The sequence below is a fragment of the Oncorhynchus gorbuscha genome, linkage group LG05 (assembly GCF_021184085.1).
Source record: "Oncorhynchus gorbuscha isolate QuinsamMale2020 ecotype Even-year linkage group LG05, OgorEven_v1.0, whole genome shotgun sequence".
NCBI lineage: Eukaryota > Metazoa > Chordata > Actinopteri > Salmoniformes > Salmonidae > Oncorhynchus > Oncorhynchus gorbuscha.
This window is the reverse complement of record NC_060177.1, coordinates 52,307,458-52,325,610: the sequence shown is the minus strand read 5'-3', so window position 1 is coordinate 52,325,610 and position 18,153 is coordinate 52,307,458. Positions and strand designations below refer to the sequence as shown.

The 18,153-nt window shown below is 46.9% G+C and overlaps 1 protein-coding gene across 1 annotated transcript in view; it reads right to left on the bottom strand.

The window, feature by feature from the left end:
• The window catches only part of LOC124036021 (fibrinogen C domain-containing protein 1-like), a 175,165-nt gene that overhangs the window by 31,522 nt on the left and 125,490 nt on the right, over positions 1 to 18,153 (bottom strand). The window lies entirely within an intron of this gene.

The window sequence follows — 18,153 nt, the reverse complement described above, 5'->3', positions numbered from 1 at the left end:
TTCTTGTTTCTCCTTTTCTATTGACGAAGCTTTTGTCCGGTTGAAATATTATTTATTATTTATGACAAAAACAACCTGAGGTTTGTTTTTAAACATCATTTGGCATGTTTCTACTAACTGTTATTGTACTTTTTAAAAACGTTTCATCCTGGAATTAGTGCACGTGCCTTCTGCATTCGGATTACTGGACAAAACACGCAAACAAAAAGGAGGTTTTTGCTCATAAAGAGGGACATTATCGAACAAAACAAACATGTATTGTCTAACATGGAGACCTGGGAGTGCCACCAGATGAAGATCCTCAAAGGTATGTGATTAATTGTAATGCCATTTCTGACTTTTGTACATTTACATTTACATTTAAGTCATTTAGCAGACGCTCTTATCCAGAGCGACTTACAAATTGGTGCATTCACCTTATGACATCAGTGGAACAGCCACTTTACAATAGTGCATCTAAATATTTTAAGGGGGGGGGGGGTGAGAAGGATTACTTTATCCTATCCTAGGTATTCCTTAAAGAGGTGGGGTTTCAGGAGTCTCCGGAAGGTGGTGATTGACTCCGCTGTCCTGGCGTCGTGAGGGAGTTTGTTCCACCATTGGGGAGCCAGAGCAGCGAACAGTTTTGACTGGGCTGAGCGGGAACTGTACTTCCTCAGTGGTAGGGAGGCGAGCAGGCCAGAGGTGGATGAACGCAGTGCCCTTATTTGGGTGTAGGGCCTGATCAGAGCCTGGAGGTACTGAGGTGCCGTTCCCCTCACAGCTCCGTAGGCAAGCACCATGGTCTTGTAGCGGATGCGAGCTTCAACTGGAAGCCAGTGGAGAGAGCGGAGGAGCGGGGTGACGTGAGAGAACTTGGGAAGGTTGAACACTAGACGGGCTGCGGCGTTCTGGATGAGTTGTAGGGGTTTAATGGCACAGGCAGGGAGCCCAGCCAACAGCGAGTTGCAGTAATCCAGACGAGAGATGACAAGTGCCTGGATTAGGACCTGCGCCGCTTCCTGTGTGAGGCAGGGTCGTACTCTGCGGACACTCCTTGGCTGGAAAATGGCTGTATGGGTTTCTGTGGCTAACATAATCACAAATTATTGCATGGTGTGCTTTCGCCGTAAAGCGTTTTTGAAATCTGACACAGCGGTTCCATTAAGGAGAAGTTTATCTATATTTCCATAAAAACACTTGTATAGTTTATCAATGCTTATGATGAGTATTTATGTAATTTTATGTGGCTCTCTGCACTTTCACCGGATGTTTGTTTGAGATAATGCATTTCTGACCACAACGCGTCTATGTAAACTCAGATTTTTGGATATAAATATGAACTTTACTGAACAAAACATACATGTATTGTGTAACATGAAGTCCTATGAGTGTCATCTGATGAAGATCATCAAAGGTTATCTATATTTCTGCTTTTTGTAAATCCTCTCTTTGGCTGGAAAAATGGCTGTGTTATTCTGTGAATAGGCACTCACATAACATATTTGTTTGCTTTCGTCGTAAAGCCTTTTTGAAATCGGACACTGTGGCTGGATTTACAACAAGTGTATCTTTAAAATGGTGTAAAATACATGTATGTTTGAGGAATTTTAATTTTGTTGTTTTGAATTTGGCGCCCTGCAGTTTCACTGGCTGTTGACGAGGTGGGACTCTACCCACGTACCCTAGAGAGGTTAAGTTGAGGCCCTGGGTCTGAACCCTGCCCTGTGTAACTGGGTCCTGGACATCCTGACGGGCCGCCCCGAGGTGGTGAAGGTAGGAAACAACATCTCCATTCTGCTGATCCTCAACACTGGGGCCCCACAAGGGTGCGTTCTCAGCCCCCTCCTGTACTCCCTGTTCACCCACTACTCCGTGGCCATACACACCTCCAACTCAATCATCAAGTTTGCAGACGACACAATTGTTGTAGGTTTGATTACCAACAACGACGAGACAGCCTACAGGGAGGAGGTGAGGGTCCTCGGAGTGTGGTGTCAAGAAAATAACCTCTCACTAAATGTCACCAAAATAAAAGAGATAATCGTGGACTTCAAGAAATAGCAAAGGGAGCACCCTATGACGAACTGGACATTTGGAGCCCTGGGAGCTTTCCCCTGTGGGCCGCTTGACAATTGGGGCCGATGCAACGCAAAATATAAATAACCCCAGCCCCCGCTTAAATAAAAATAACCAAGTGCTGTGTGTCTGACTGTCTCAGGTGAGTGGGCTGCTGGCCCACTGCCATTACGGTTGGATATTACATCTGTCAGCCTATCTCGCCCAGCGATTTACTTTTGGTCCAGTCCATTCTAACTTTACCTGGGCCCTGCCCCTTTCCCATCTCTGTTAAGTGTTGACATTTGGATAAATAGTTGAGTGGAGCAAGATGAGCAAACAAAAAGAGAAAAAAAGTAAAGGTGGTGCTGAAAAGCGGAGAGAAGAGTGGCATGCCCTGATCTGTTTCACATGCCCTTGTGATTGTCTCCACCCCCTCCAGGTGTCACTTAGTTTCCTGTCTCTCTGTGTCAGTTCATCTTGTATGTTTCCAAGTCAACCAGCGGTTTCCCCTGCTTTTTGCATTCTCCTTTTTCTAGTCCTCCCGGTTATGACCATTGCCTGTTTCTGGACTTTGTACCCGCCTGCCTGACCATTCTGCCTGCCTTGACCACGAGCCTGTCTGCCACTCTGTACCTCCTGGACACTGATCTGGTTTTGATCTTTTTGCCTGTCTACGACCATTCTCTTGCCTACCCCTTTGGATTAATAAACATTGTAAGACTCCAACCATCTGCCTCCTGTCTCTGCATTTGGGTCTCGCCTTGTGCTTTGATAGAAGAGGTTGAAGTCCCTTGAGGCTGATGTAGCCAAATGTTTTAAAATAACAAATGATTCATTTGGCGCCGTTACCAGTCAATCATCTCAGCCTATTGAGCCTGAAGGCACTGGCAGCAGAGAGGAGAGAGCGCAGAGAAAGCAGCCCATTGAGCCCAGCGATACCAGTTCAACTTTTAGTCAAGGTTTTGCAGCTGAAGCGATAAGACAGAATACAATAGGGATAAGATAAGCAATGTTTGGGTTTGGCTAGCTGGCTGTTTAGCTATATCGGGTGCCTTTTGTTGAAACAACCGCTCGTCAATGTCACTTTTCGTGAACCAACAAATCACAGCCAGGATGGGGTGGGGCTTTAAAAAAAGGTTGTGTTAACTGTTGAAATGTTGAACTCATTGTTATGCATGAATGGTTATGATTATTGACAAGTTAGTACTTAGCATTAAAACATTTTAGATGAACCACCAATGTAGACCATTTTTCTTGCACAATAATTTAATGACAGAAAAACTACAAAAATGATAAATGTTGGTTGTGTATTTCTTAAACTGCTGTATTGTCCAATTGTAATTAATATTATACTAGTGCTATATAGTATACTATCGTCACTATTAATTATACTAACATTATATCATTCATATATTAACATTATACTATGTTAACATCCTATTTTTATTTAATGTTATAATATTATACTAATATACTAATTTATACTAATTACTCATCCAGGTTGAGGATAGTTTATCGGCAGTGGACAGAAGTAGATTGAGCCACCCCAATTTTTGATTATTTTAAGAGGCCGAAGTCAGGGGACCTAGATATGTTTTTTAGTTTCCGCCCGCAACAAAATTGTGAAAAGTCTGTGGTGCAGAAGGTTTTCTTTTGTAAAGATGGGACCAATCAGGACGTGGCTGTCATACAGTGAAGAGAACCATACTTTCTTCTGCTTCATTTGTATGGCATTTGAAAAGCCCACAGAGAACAGTCCTTTCATGAATGGACTGGCAGACTAGAAGCATATCCATCAGAGAGTGGAAGAGCATGAGAAGAGCATGAGAAGAGCATGAGAAGAGCATTATGCATAGAGGTTAAGCTGAGGCCTACTTTATAAGGTTCTCCAAAGGTAACATTGAAAGCCTGTCCATCGCCAGTCAGATGTCTGCTCATGGAGAGCAAGTGCGCAGAAAAAGGCAAGTGCTGGAGCGCATTATAGATGTTGTTAAAGGCAAGAGGGGTCTGAGCTACAGAGGCATGCAGTCTGAAGCAGCTTATACACTAGATGACAGCAGCATTGACCATGGCAACCTTTTAGAGATGATAAATTTGCTGGGAAAGTATATGTGAATGAAAAAGCATCTCACTGCCTGCGTAGAGAGAAAAAAAACTGCATGAGTCTGGGTCAAGAGGGGGCAGAGGCTCTCGAATCAATCTATTATCAAAGACTACCATCGATAACGTCATTACCACCATCCAACACACAATGCAGGCCACCATAGCAAGTGTAATCCATGAAGCTGGTATGTTTTCAGTCCAGATTGACACTTCGCAGGACATTACAACACAAGATCAATGCTCTTTCATAGTCAGATATGTGACGAACATCATCCACGAGAGGCTTGTGGCTGTGGTGAAATGTGAAGCATCCAGTGGACAATACCTTGTCCAGGTACTGAGTGAAGTACTGAAAAACATGAAGCATTGACAATTCTACTGATGGAGCCTCCAGTATGCAAGGCCAGTACATAGGTTTCTCTGCCCTGCTCTCTGCAAAATCCACCAATCAAGTGCATGTGAGGTGCTATGCACACATTTTGAACCTTGTTTTGGCAGACACAACCGAGAGTGTCTTGGCAAGTGGGTCACTTTTTTTCTCTCGTTAACAACATAGCTGTGTTCTTCCGTGAATCTGACCAGAGGGTGAACATTTGGGAGAAGGAGAGCAAGGACCCCAAGAGACAGACGTCTTGCTCCAATTGGAGCGACACGCTGCTGGGCTAAAGACAGTTCCTTAAAGAAGGTCTTTGGAGCTTTTTGGAAATCCAGGTGAGGACCTGTATGTTGATGTCCTTCTCACTCTTTCAACCATACAAGATTTAAAAAAAACATCAACACTACTGCCACAGGCCAAGGCTCAAGGATACGTTGAGGGGATGCTGAAGTATGAAACAATACTTCCAGCTCAAATATTCCTCAGAATATTTCAGGTCACCTCACCAGTCTCACAATATCTTCAAACAAGTGGAATGGACATTCTGTCTGCGCACCGTATGGTTGTGTCTACAGAGGAGCAGCTGAAAGGAATGGCAAGACATTTTGAAAAAGTCAAGGGCAGCTGCAGACACATTTGTTGAGTGGGCTAACAGGAAGTTGCAGGGATGGGATGAGGAAACAGAGCTGGAGTTAGAGACCACTCTGCCAATGAAAAGGGCTTGAAAGAAGAACACCATGCCTGGAGAGATGCCACAAGATGAGACTTTTACTGGGGCAGAGAGTGCATACAGGATTGGTGTCCATAATCAAATTCTGGATACAGTTATAGATGGCATCCATCGGCGATTTCTGAGTAATGGCACTTTGTATGCCGACATGGCTCTTCTGGACCCTAAAAACTTTAGTTAGATAACACCCAGTGCTAGTGGCCTTCCACAGACAACCCCCAACCCCAAGAACTAAGCCAATCTTTCATCAAAGTATTACAGCAGAGCAATGGTGTCCAATTTACATAGTGAGCTCGTGAGTCTGGCAGAACAGTGGACTGGTGAATGGTGAACAAGAGCTGTTCATCTTGCAAGGACTGTCCAGTGTGTTGCTACCGTATTCTTAGTCAGTACAACCTATTGACCGACGCATACCACATCCTGGGCCTTACCCTGTCAGTAACCCAGGTAGCTTACGAGCGGAGCTTCTCTACTTTGAAATTCATCAAAGGTAGGCTCTGGAGCACTCTATCACAACAGCACCTGGAAGCTTTTATGCTCATGGCTACTGAGCGAAATGTTTTAATGGCCCTGGGCAGTGACCGGGTCATAGATGGCATTGCTGAGAGAAGTGAGCTGCTGCAGAAATGGCTAATTTAAGGATGTAGGAAATATGCTTATTTTTTATTCTATGACTTGCCTACTCACCAGTCTTTTCACCAACATATGTCTTCCTGTATTATTTATTCTACTGGTCAGATGGTTCCAGATAGTCTTGCCACCTTGCTGCCAGTGCCATTGTGCCAATATGTTCTCCTTCTAGCCAACCTCCTCCCATTGTTCTATTTTACATATATTTTACTATATGTATTGTTACAATTACAAGTTATTGTTACAAATATTGTTTAGTAATCTTGTTTACATAAAGTGTGGCGTGGGTTGTGTGGGTGGTGGTGAATCGCTGTTCTTTTTTTGATGGGCCGGTCTGAGTCAAAAAGTCCAGGGCCATTTTTCATTCCCAGTCCGTCCCTGGGAGCACCCCCCTATTCACATCGACGGGACAGCAGTGGAGAAGGTGGAACGTTTTAAATTCCTCAGTGTATATATCACCAACAAACTGAAAGGGTCCACACACACAGTCTGGTGAAGAAGGCGCAACAGCGCTCAGGAGGCTGAAAGAATTTGGCTTGTCACCAAAAACCCTCACTAACTTTTACAGGTGCACAATTGTCGGGCTGTATCACAGCCTGGTATGGCAACTGCACCGCCCACAACTGCAAGGCTCTCCAGAGGGTGGTGCAGTCTGCACAACGCATCACCGGGGGCAAACTACCTGCCCTCCAGCACACCTACAACACCTGATGTCACAGGAAGGCAAAAATGATCATCAAGGACATTAACCACCCGAGCCACTGCCTGTTCACCCCGCTTCCATCCAGAAGGTGAGGTTAGTACAGGTACATCAAAGCTGGGACAGAGAGATTGAAAAACAGATTCTATCTCAAGGCCATCAGATTGTTAAACAGCCACCACTAGCACAGAGAGGCAGCTGCCTACCTACAGACTTGATATCATTGGCCACTTTAATAAATGGAACACTTGTCACTTTAATAATGCCACTTTAAGAATGCGTACATATCTCGCATTACTCATCTCATATGTATATAATGTATACTGTATCCTTCACTATCTATTCTTTACTAGTATCTATTGAAACTTAGCCGTTCTGTCACTGCTCATCCATATACAGGATTTTATACTTATATATTCTTATCCCATTCCTTTACTAGATTGTGAGTATTAGGTTTCGTTGTGGAATTTGTTAGATATTAGGTGTTGTTGTGGAATTGTTAGATATTACCTGTTAGACACTGCTGCACTTTCGGATCTAGAAGCATAAGCATTTCTCTACGCTCACAATAACATCTGCTAACCATGTGTATGTGACCAACAAGATCAACAAGGTCACACAGATGTAGAGTCAAAAAATAATATATTCGAAAGTACAAAATGCATTTTATTCAAAACAAGCCTATCCAAATGATGAATACTCAAGTTGGAGATCCGGAGGAAATATGTTATGGTATGTGGCTAAGATGTTGCATTAGTCAAGGGAAAGTAGTTATGGTATCTGCTTGTAGCTCTAGTCTGTTCATCCCATTTCCATGCCTTGTGTTCAAAATCAATGACTTCCAAGTTGGCTGCAGATTGCGGAGGTATGAATTGGAATGATAAAAAGGCTCAAAGGGAAAGTTGATTCTAATTTATTTCAGTGGAAGAGAGAGAGTGACTCGCAGAGTAAGGTAAGCAGTTAGTCTTAAACAATCCCAATATAAGCCAAACAATGTTTTATTCAACATGGCAGGAGAATGGGCCACACAACATAAACATAAGAGAATTAGCTGTGTGTTTATGTTGCCAAACGAAACAACAGGGACGAGCTGATATCATGGTGGCTCATCTTTAGGAAATTCAATACAATAGGGCTGCTCGCTGGCTGTGTCCATTCAAAGTAGGCGACACTCTGGGAGTGGGAAGTGCTGCATTGTGTGAAAAGAGCTGATTGGAACCGGATTAGGGCCCATTCATTCCCACACCATTTCTCCATGGTGTTATTTGACAAGTAGATATGAAGGAGCACTATGGGAGACGTATTTAAGGAGACTTATGGTTAGAATAGTCTTGACACAAAGATCAAAACTAGTTGTGTGATCAGGCATCACACCAGTGTCACACCAGTTTCACGCTGACAAATAACTAATTATGCCATCTTGCGATCTCCGACCCAACGTTTGCTATTTTCTTTTGGCATTTATCTTTACTTTTTTTTGTACAGAATGTATCCGCTATAATTTCTTAGGATTGAAAAATAACTTTTTTTATATATATATATATTTTTTACATCAGATCGGCAGACAATTCCGGCTTCAACTTTGACCCATTTGCCCTGGGCTCTTTGTGTAATTCCAACCCAATTTTTGGGCTATCTAAGAGGAAACGCCGGCCAAAAAGAGGCAGGAGAGATTAAGGTGAAGAGAAAACCGGCCACATCTTCCATCCATTCTATTGGCCAATGTACAATCTCTTTATAATAAGATGGATGACCTCTGATCGCGGATTTGCTATTAACGGGACTCTGGTGATTGCAATGTTCTCTGCTTTTCTGAAACATGGCTTTCCGACAAGATACCCCCGTGGCTATCCAACTCGATGGATTCTCCATTCACCGAGCAGACAGGACATTGGATTCAGGGAAACCGTGGAGGGGAAGGGTATGCCTCTTCATCAACAGCAAATGGTGTGCTGACTCTATCGCAGTGGAAGTATTGGCCCATTGTTCACCCATTTTGCAATACCTGATGGTCAAATGCCGACCCTTCTAGCTTCCAAGAGAGTTTTCATCTGTTATAGTGACTGCTGTATGTATTCCTCCACCTCAGGACAAGGAGAACAATAAGCTAGCATATGACAAACTGTACAAGGCAATAAACAAGCAGGAAACTATGTCCCAGTCTGTAATCCCCATGTCTCAAGCTGACCACCATCATTCCTGTTCCCAAGAACTCTAAGGCTACTGCCCTGTAGCACTCACATCTGCAATCAGGAAGTGTTTTGAAAGGCCCACACTGCATCCATTTACATTACATTACATTTAAGTCATTTAGCAGACGCTCTTATCCAGAGCGACTTACAAATTGGTGCATTCACCTTATGACATCCAGTGGGACAGTCACTTAACAATAGTGCATCTAAAACTTAGGGGGGTGGGTGAGAGGGATTACTTATCCTATCCTAGGTATTCCTTAAAGAGGTGGGGTTTCAGGTGTCTCCGGAAGGTGGTGATTGACTCCGCTGTCCTGGCGTCGTGAGGGAGTTTGTTCCACCATTGGGGGGCCAGGGCAGCGAACAGTTTTGACTGGGCTGAGCGGGAGCTGTACTTCCTCAGTGGTAGGGAGGCGAGCAGGCCAGAGGTGGATGAACGCAGTGCCCTTGTTTGGGTGTAGGGCCTGATCAGAGCCTGGAGGTACTGAGGTGCCGTTCCCCTCACAGCTCCGTAGGCAAGCACCATGGTCTTGTAGCGGATGCGAGCTTCAACTGGAAGCCAGTGGAGAGAACGGAGGAGCGGGGTGACGTGAGAGAACTTGGGAAGGTTGAACACCAGACGGGCTGCGGCGTTCTGGATGAGTTGAAGGGGTTTAATGGCACAGGCAGGGAGCCCAGCCAACAGCGAGTTGCAGTAATCCAGACGGGAGATGACAAGTGCCTGGATTAGGACCTGCGCCGCTTCCTGTGTGAGGCAGGGTCGTACTCTGCGGATGTTGTAGAGCATGAACCTACAGGAACGGGCCACCGCCTTGATGTTGGTTGAGAACGACAGGGTGTTGTCCAGGATCACGCCAAGGTTCTTGGCGCTCTGGGAGGAGGACACAATGGAGTTGTCAACCGTGATGGCGAGATCATGGAACGGGCAGTCCTTCCCCGGGAGGAAGAGCAGCTCCGTCTTGCCGAGGTTCAGCTTGAGGTGGTGATCCGTCATCCACACTGATCTCTCTTTTGAAGAACATATCAAGACCATTTCGAGGACAGCTTTTTTCCATCTACGTAACATTGCAAAAATCAGAAACTTTCTGTCCAAAAATGATGCAGAAAAATTAATCCATGCTTTTGTCACTTCTAGGTTAGACTACTGCAATGCTCTATTTTCCGGCTACCCGGATAAAGCACTAAATAAACTTCAGTTAGTGCTAAATACGGCTGCTAGAATCCTGACTAGAACCAAAAAATTTGATCATATTACTCCAGTGCTAGCCTCTCTACACTGGCTTCCTGTCAAAGCAAGGGCTGATTTCAAGGTTTTACTGCTAACCTACAAAGCATTACATGGGCTTGCTCCTACCTACCTCTCTGATTTGGTCCTGCCGTACATACCTATACGTACGCTACGGTCACAAGACGCAGGCCTCCTAATTGTCCCTAGAATTTCTAAGCAAACAGCTGGAGGCAGGGCTTTCTCCTATAGAGCTCCATTTTTATGGAACGGTCTGCCTACCCATGTCAGAGACGCAAACTCGGTCTCAACCTTTAAGTCTTTACTGAAGACTCATCTCTTCAGTGGGTCATATGATTGAGTGTAGTCTGGCCCAGGAGTGGGAAGGTGAACGGAAAGGCTCTGGAGCAACGAACCGCCCTTGCTGTCTCTGCCTGGCCGGTTCCCCTTTTTCCACTGGGATTCTCTGCCTCTAACCCTGTTACGGGGCTGAGTCACTGGCTTGCTGGGGCTCTCTCGTGCCGTCCCTGGGGGGGATGCGTCACCTGGGTGGGTTGATTCACTGTTGTGGTCGGCCTGTCTGGGTTCCCCCCCACCCCTTGGGTTGTACCGTGTCGGAGATCTTTGTGGGCTATACTCGGCCTTGTCTCAGGATGGTAAGTTGGTGGTTGAAGATTTCCCTCTAGTGGTGTGGGGGCTGTGCTTTGGCAAAGTGGGTGGGGTTATATCCTTCCTGTTTGGCCCTGTCCGGGGTGTCCTCGGATGGGGCCACAGTGTCTCCTGACCCCTCCTGTCTCAGCCTCCAGTATTTATGCTGCAGTAGTTTATGTGTCGGGGGGCTAGGGTCAGTTTGTTTATCTGGAGTACTTCTCCTGTCCTATTCGGTGTCCTGTGTAAATCTAAGTGTGCGTTCTCTAATTCTCTCCTTCTCTCTTTCTTTCTCTCTCTCGGAGGACCTGAGCCCTAGAACCATGCCCCAGGACTACCTGACATGATGACTCCTTGCTGTCCCCAGTCCACCTGGCCATGCTGCTGCTCCAGTTTCAACTGGCCTGGGCCCTAGGACCATGTCCCAGGACTACCTGACATGAGGACTCCTTGCTGTCCCCAGTCCACCTGGCCATGCTCCTGCTCCAGTTTCAACTGTTCTGCCTTACTATTATTCAACCATGCTGGTCATTTATGAACATTTGAACATCTTGGCCACGTTCTGTTATAATCTCCACCTGGCACAGCCAGAAGAGGACTGGCCACCCCACATATGCTCTCTCTAATTCTCTCTTTCTTTCTCTCTCTCGGAGGACCTGAGCCCTAGGACCGTGCCCCAGGACTACCTGACATGATGGCTCCTTGCTGTCCCCAGTCCATCTGACTGTGCTGCTGCTCCAGTTTCAACTGTTCTGCCTTATTATTATTTGACCATGCTGGTCATTTATGAACATTTGAACATCTTGGTCATGTTCTGTTATAATCTCTACCCGGCACAGCCAGAAGAGGACTGGCCACCCCACATAGCCCGGTTCCTCTCTAGGTTTCTTCCTAGGTTTTGGCCTTTCTAGGGAGTTTTTCCTAGCCACCGTGCTTTTACACCTGCATTGTTTGCTGTTTGGGGTTTTAGGCTGGGTTTCTGTACAGCACTTTGAGATATCAGCTGATGTACGAAGGGCTATATAAATAAATTTGATTTGATTTGAATTTGATTTGATATGTCTGCCAGACATGCAGAGATGCGATTCGCCACCTGGTCATCAGAAGGGGGAAAGGAGAAGATTAATTGTGTGTCGTCTGCATAGCAATGATAAGAGAGACCATGTGAGGTTATGACAGAGCCAAGTGACTTGGTGCATAGCGAGAATAGGAGAGGGCCAAGAACAGAGCCCTGGGGGACACCAGTGGTGAGAGCGCGTGGTGAGGAGACAGATTCTCGCCACGCCACCTGGTAGGAGCGACCTGTCAGGTAGGACGCAATCCAAGCGTGGGCCGCGCCGGAGATGCCCAACTCGGAGAGGGTGGAGAGGAGGATCTGATGGTTCACAGTATCGAAGGCAGCCGACAGATCTAGAAGGATGAGAGCAGAGGAGAGTTAGCTTTAGCAGTGCGGAGCGCCTCCGTGATACAGAGGAGAGCAGTCTCAGTTGAATGACTAGTCTTGAAACCTGACTGATTTGGATCAAGAAGGTCATTCAGAGAGAGATAGCGGGAGAGCTGGCCAAGGACGGCACGTTCAAGAGTTTTGGAGAGAAAAGAAAGAAGGGATACTGGTCTGTAATTGTTGACATCGGAGGGATCGAGTGTAGGTTTTTTCAGAAGGGGTGCAACTCTCGCTCTCTTGAAGACGGAAGGGACGTAGCCAGCGGTCAGGGATGAGTTGATGAGCGAGGTGAGGTAAGGGAGAAGGTCTCCGGAAATGGTCTGGAGAAGAGAGGAGGGGATAGGGTCAAGCGGGCAGGTTGTTGGGCGGCCGGCCGTCACAAGACGCGAGATTTCATCTGGAGAGAGGGGAGAAAGAGGTCAGAGCACAGGGTAGGGCAGTGTGAGCAGAACCAGCGGTGTCGTTTGACTTAGCAAACGAGGATCGGATGTCGTCGACCTTCTTTTCAAAATGGTTGACGAAGTCATCTGCAGAGAGGGAGGAGGGGGGGGAGGGGGCGGAGGATTCAGGAGGGAGGAAAAGGTGGCAAAGAGCTTCCTAGGGTTAGAGGCAGATGCTTGGAATTTAGCGTGGTAGAAAGTGGCTTTAGCAGCAGAGACAGAGGAGGAAAATGTAGAGAGGAGGGAGTGAAAGGATGCCAGGTCCGCAGGGAGGCGAGTTTTCCTCCATTTCCGCTCGGCTGCCCGGAGCCCTGTTCTGTGAGCTCGCAATGAGTCATCGAGCCACGGAGCGGGAGGGGAGGACCGAGCCGGCCTGGAGGATAGGGGACATAGAGAGTCAAGGGATGCAGAGAGGGAGGAGAGGAGGGTTGAGGAGGCAGAATCAGGAGATAGGTGGGAGAAGGTTTGAGCGGAGGGAAGAGATGATAGGATGGAAGAGGAGAGAGTAGCGGGGGAGAGAGAGCGAAGGTTGGGACGGCGCGATACCATCCGAGTAGGGGCAGTGTGGGAGGTGTTGGATGAGAGCGAGAGGGAAAAGGATACAAGGCAGTGGTCGGAGACTTGGAGGGGAGTTGCAATGAGGTTAGTGGAGGAACAGCATCTAGTAAAGATGAGGTCGAGCGTATTGCCTGCCTTGTGAGTAGGGGGGGAAGGTGAGAGGGTGAGGTCAAAAGAGGAGAGGAGTGGAAAGAAGGAGGCAGAGAGGAAAGAGTCAAAGGTAGACGTGGGGAGGTTAAAGTCGCCCAGAACTGTGAGAGGTGAGCCGTCCTCAGGAAAGGAGCTTATCAAGGCATCGAGCTCATTGATGAACTCTCCGAGGGAACCTGGAGGGCGATAAATGATAAGGATGTTAAGCTTGAAAGGGCTAGTAACTGTGACAGCATGGAATTCAAAGGAGGCGATAGACAGATGGGTAAGGGGAGAAAGAGAGAATGACCACTTGGGAGAGATGAGGATCCCGGTGCCACCACCCCGCTGACCAGACGCTCTCGGGGTGTGCGAGAACACGTGGGCGGACGAAGAGAGAGCAGTAGGAGTAGCAGTGTTGTCTGTGGTGATCCATGTTTCCGTCAGTGCCAAGAAGTGGAGGGACTGGAGGGAGGCATAGGCTGAGATGAACTCTGCCTTGTTGACTGCAGATTGGCAGTTCCAGAGGCTACCGGAGACCACGCGGTGAGGAGCGTTTGTATGGTCTGTGCAGAGAGGAGAGAACAGGGATAAACAGACACATAGTTGACAGGCTACAGAAGAGGCTACGCTAATGCAAAGGAGATTGGAATGACAAGTGGACTACACGTCTCGAATGTTCAGAAAGTTAAGCTACGTAGCAAGAATCTTATTGACTAAAATGATTAAAATGATACAGTACTGCTGAAGTAGGCCAGCTGGCAGTGGGTGCGTTGTTGACACTACACTAATCAAGTCGTTCCGTTGAGTGTAATAGTTTCTGCAGTGTTGCTATACACTGTTCTCACCCACCTAGACAAGAGGAATACCTATGTGAGAATGCTGCTCATTTACTACAGCATAGCGTTCAACACCATAGTCCCCTCCAAGCTCGTCACCAAGCTTGGGACCCCGGGACTAAACACCCCCCAACTACGGAGTGCGTCTGCTCTTTCTAAAGATCTAATTTAACTGTACTGTGTATAAGAATATGAACAGTGTGTAAATAGTTTTTTTTGTTGTCTTTTGGTGTCTTTCCTATATACTGTACACTGAGTGTACAAAACATTAGGATCACCTTCCTAATATTGAGTTGCACCCCCTTTCTCCCTCAGAACAGCCTCAATTCGTTGGAGCATGGACTCTACAAGGTGTCGAAACCATTCCACAGGGATGTTGGCCCATGTTGACTCCAAATGCTTCCCACAGTTGTATCAAGATGGCTGGATGTCCTTTGAGTGGTGGACCATTCTTGATATACAAGGGAAACTGTTGAGCATGAGAAATCTAGCAGGGTCGCAGTTTGACTCACTCAAACGGTGTACCTGGCACCTACTACCATACCCCGTTCAAAGGCACTTAAATCTTTTGTATTGCCCATTCACCCTCAATGGCACACATACATGATTTGTCTTTCACCAGGTAAGTTGACTGAGAAGACATTCTCATTTACAGCAACGACCTGAGAAATAGTTACAGGGGAGAGGGGGGGATGAATGAGCCATTTGGAAGCATTAGGTTGCCCTGATGGTATTAGGGCCAGATTGAGGATTTAGCCAGGACACCATGGTTATCAAACCTACTCTTACAAGTGCAGCTTGAGTGACCACAGAGAGTCAGGTCACCTGTTTAACCTGTTTAACATTCCATCCAAAAGACACCACCATGTCCCCAATCACTGCCCTGGCATATTTTTGGGGGGGACCAGGGGAAAGAGATGGCCGCCTCGCTTCTCGTTCCTAGGAAACTATGCAGTTTTTCGTTTTTTTACGTGTTATTTCTTACAGTGGTACCCCAGGTCATCTTAGGTTTCATTACATACAGTCGAGAAGAACTACTGAACATAAGAGCAGCGTCAACACACCATCAGTACGACCAAGAATATGACTTTCGTGAAGCGGATCCTGTGTTCTGCCTTTCACCCAGGACAACGGAATAGATCCCAGCCGGCGACCTAAAAAAAACGACTTCGTAAAAGGGGGAAACGGAGCGGTTTTCTGGTCAGACTCCGGAGACGGGCACATCGTGCACCACTCCCTAGCATTCTTCTCGCCAATGTCCAGTCTCTAGACAACAAGGTTGATGAAATCCGAGCAAGGGTAGCATTCCAGAGGGACATCAGAGACTGTAACGTTCTTTGCTTCACGGAAACATGGCTCACTGGAGAGACGCTATCGGAGTCGGTGCAGCCAACTGGTTTCTCCACGCATCGCGCCGACAGAAACAAACATCTTTCTGGTAAGAAGAGGGGCGGGGGCGTATGCTTCATGGTTAACTTGACGTGGTGTGATCATAACAACATACAGGTACTCAAGTCCTTCTGTTCACCTGATTTAGAATTCCTCACAATCAAATGTCGACCGCATTATCTACCAAGGGAATTCTCTTCGATTATAATCACAGCCGTATATACTCCCCCCCAAGCAGACACATCGATGGCTCTGAACGAACTTTATTTTACTCTTTGCAAACTGGAATCCATTTATCCGGAGGCTGCATTCATTGTAGCTGGGGATTTTAACAAGGTTAATCTGAAAACAAGACTCCCTAAATGTTATCAGCATATTGATTGCGCAACCAGGGCTGGAAAAACCTTGGATCACTGCTATTCTAACTTCCGCGACGCATATAAGGCCCTGCCCCGCCCTCCTTTTGGAAAAGCTGACCACGACTCAATTTTGTTGATCCCTGCCTACAGACAGAAACTAAAACCAGAAGCTCCCGCGCTGAGGTCTGTTCAACGCTGGTCCGACCAATGTGATTCCACACTCCAAGACTGCTTCCATCACGTGGACTGGGATATGTTTCGTATTGCGTCAGACAACAACATTGACGAATACGCTGATTCGGTGAGCGAGTTCATTAGAACGTGCGTTGAAGATGTCGTTCCCATAGCAACGATTAAAACATTCCCAAACCAGAAACCGTGGATTGATGGCAGCATTCGCGTGAAACTGAAAGCCCGAACCACTGCTTTTAATCAGGGCAAGGTGACCGGAAACATGACCGAATACAAACAGTGTAACTATTCCCTCCGCAAGGCAATTAAACAAGCTAAGCGGTCAGTATAGAGACAAAGTAGAATCTCAATTCAACGGCTCAGACACAACAGGTATGTGGCAGGGTCTACAGTCAATCACGGATTACAAAAAGAAAACCAGCCCCATCACGGACCAGGATGTCTTGCTCCCAGGCAGACTAAATAACTTTTTTGCCCGCTTTGAGGACAATACAGTGCCACTGACACGGCCGGCAACTAAAACATGCGGACTCTCCTTCACTGCAGCCGACGTGAGGAAAATATTTAAACGTGTCAACCCTCGCAAGGCTGCAGGCCCAGACGGCATCCCCAGCCGCGCCCTCAGAGCATGCGCAGACCAGCTGGCTGGTGTGTTTACGGACATATTCAATCAATCCCTATCCCAGTCTGTTGTTCCCATATGCTTCAAGAGGGCCACCATTGTTCCTGTTCCCAAGAAAGCTAAGGTAACTGAGCTAAACGACTCCCGCCCCGTAGCACTCACTTCCGTCATCATGAAGTGCTTTGAGAGACTAGTCAAGGACCATATCACCTCCACCCTACCTGACACCCTAGACTCACTCCAATTTGCTTACTGCCCAAATAGGTCCACAGACGATGCAATCTCAACCACACTGCACACTGCCCTAACCCATCTGGACCAGAGGAATACCTATGTGAGAATGCTGTTCATCGACTACAGCTCGGTCTCGACCCCGCCCTGTGCAACTGGGTACTGAACTTCCTGACGGGCCGCCCCCAGGTGGTGAGGGTAGGCAACAACATTTCCACCCCGCTGATCCTCAACAGTGGGGCCCCACAAGGTTGCGTTCTGAGCCCTCTCCTGTACTCCATGTTCACCCACAACTGCGTGGCCACGCACGCCTCCAACTCAATCATCAAGTTTGCGGACGACACAACAGTGGTAGGCTTGATTACCAACAACGACGAGACGGCCTACAGGGAGGAGGTGAGGGCCCTCGGAGTGTGGTGTCAGGTAAATAATCTCACACTCAACGTCAACAAAACTAAGGAGATGATTGTGGACTTCAGGAAACAGCAGAGGGAACACCCCACCATATCCACATTGATGGAACAGTAGTGGAGAGGGTAGTAAGTTTTAAGTTCCTCTGCGTACACATCACAGACAAACTGAATTGGTCCACCCACACAGACAGCATCGTGAAGAAGGCGCAGCAGCGCCTCTTCAACCTCAGGAGGCTGAAGAAATTCAGCTTGTCACCAAAAGCACTCACAAACTTCTACAGATGCACAATCAAGAGCATCCTGTCGGGCTGTATCACCGCCTGGTACAGCAACTGCTCCGCCCACAACCGTAAGGCTCTCCAGAGGGTAGTGAGGTCTGCACAACGCATCACCGGGGGCAAACTACCTGCCCTCCAGGACACCTACACCACCCGATGTCACAGGAAGGCCATAAAGATCATCAAGGGCAACAACCACCCGAGCCACTGCCAGTTCACCCCGCTATCATCCAGAAGGCGAGGTCAGTACAGGTGCATCAAAGCTGGAACCGAGAGACTAAAAAACAGCTTCTATCTCAAGGCCATCAGACTGTTAAACAGCCACCACTAACATTGAGTGGCTGCTGCCAACACACTGACTCAACTCCAGCCACTTTAATAATGGGAATTGATGGGAAATGATGTAAAATATATCACTAGTCACTTTAAACAATGCTACCTAATATAATGTTTACATACCCTACATTATTCATCTCATAGGAATATGTATATACTGTACTCTATATCATCTACTGCATCTTTATGTAACACATGTATCACTAGCCACTTTAACTATGCCACTTTGTTTACATACTCATCTCATAGGAATATGTATATACTGCACTCAATACCATC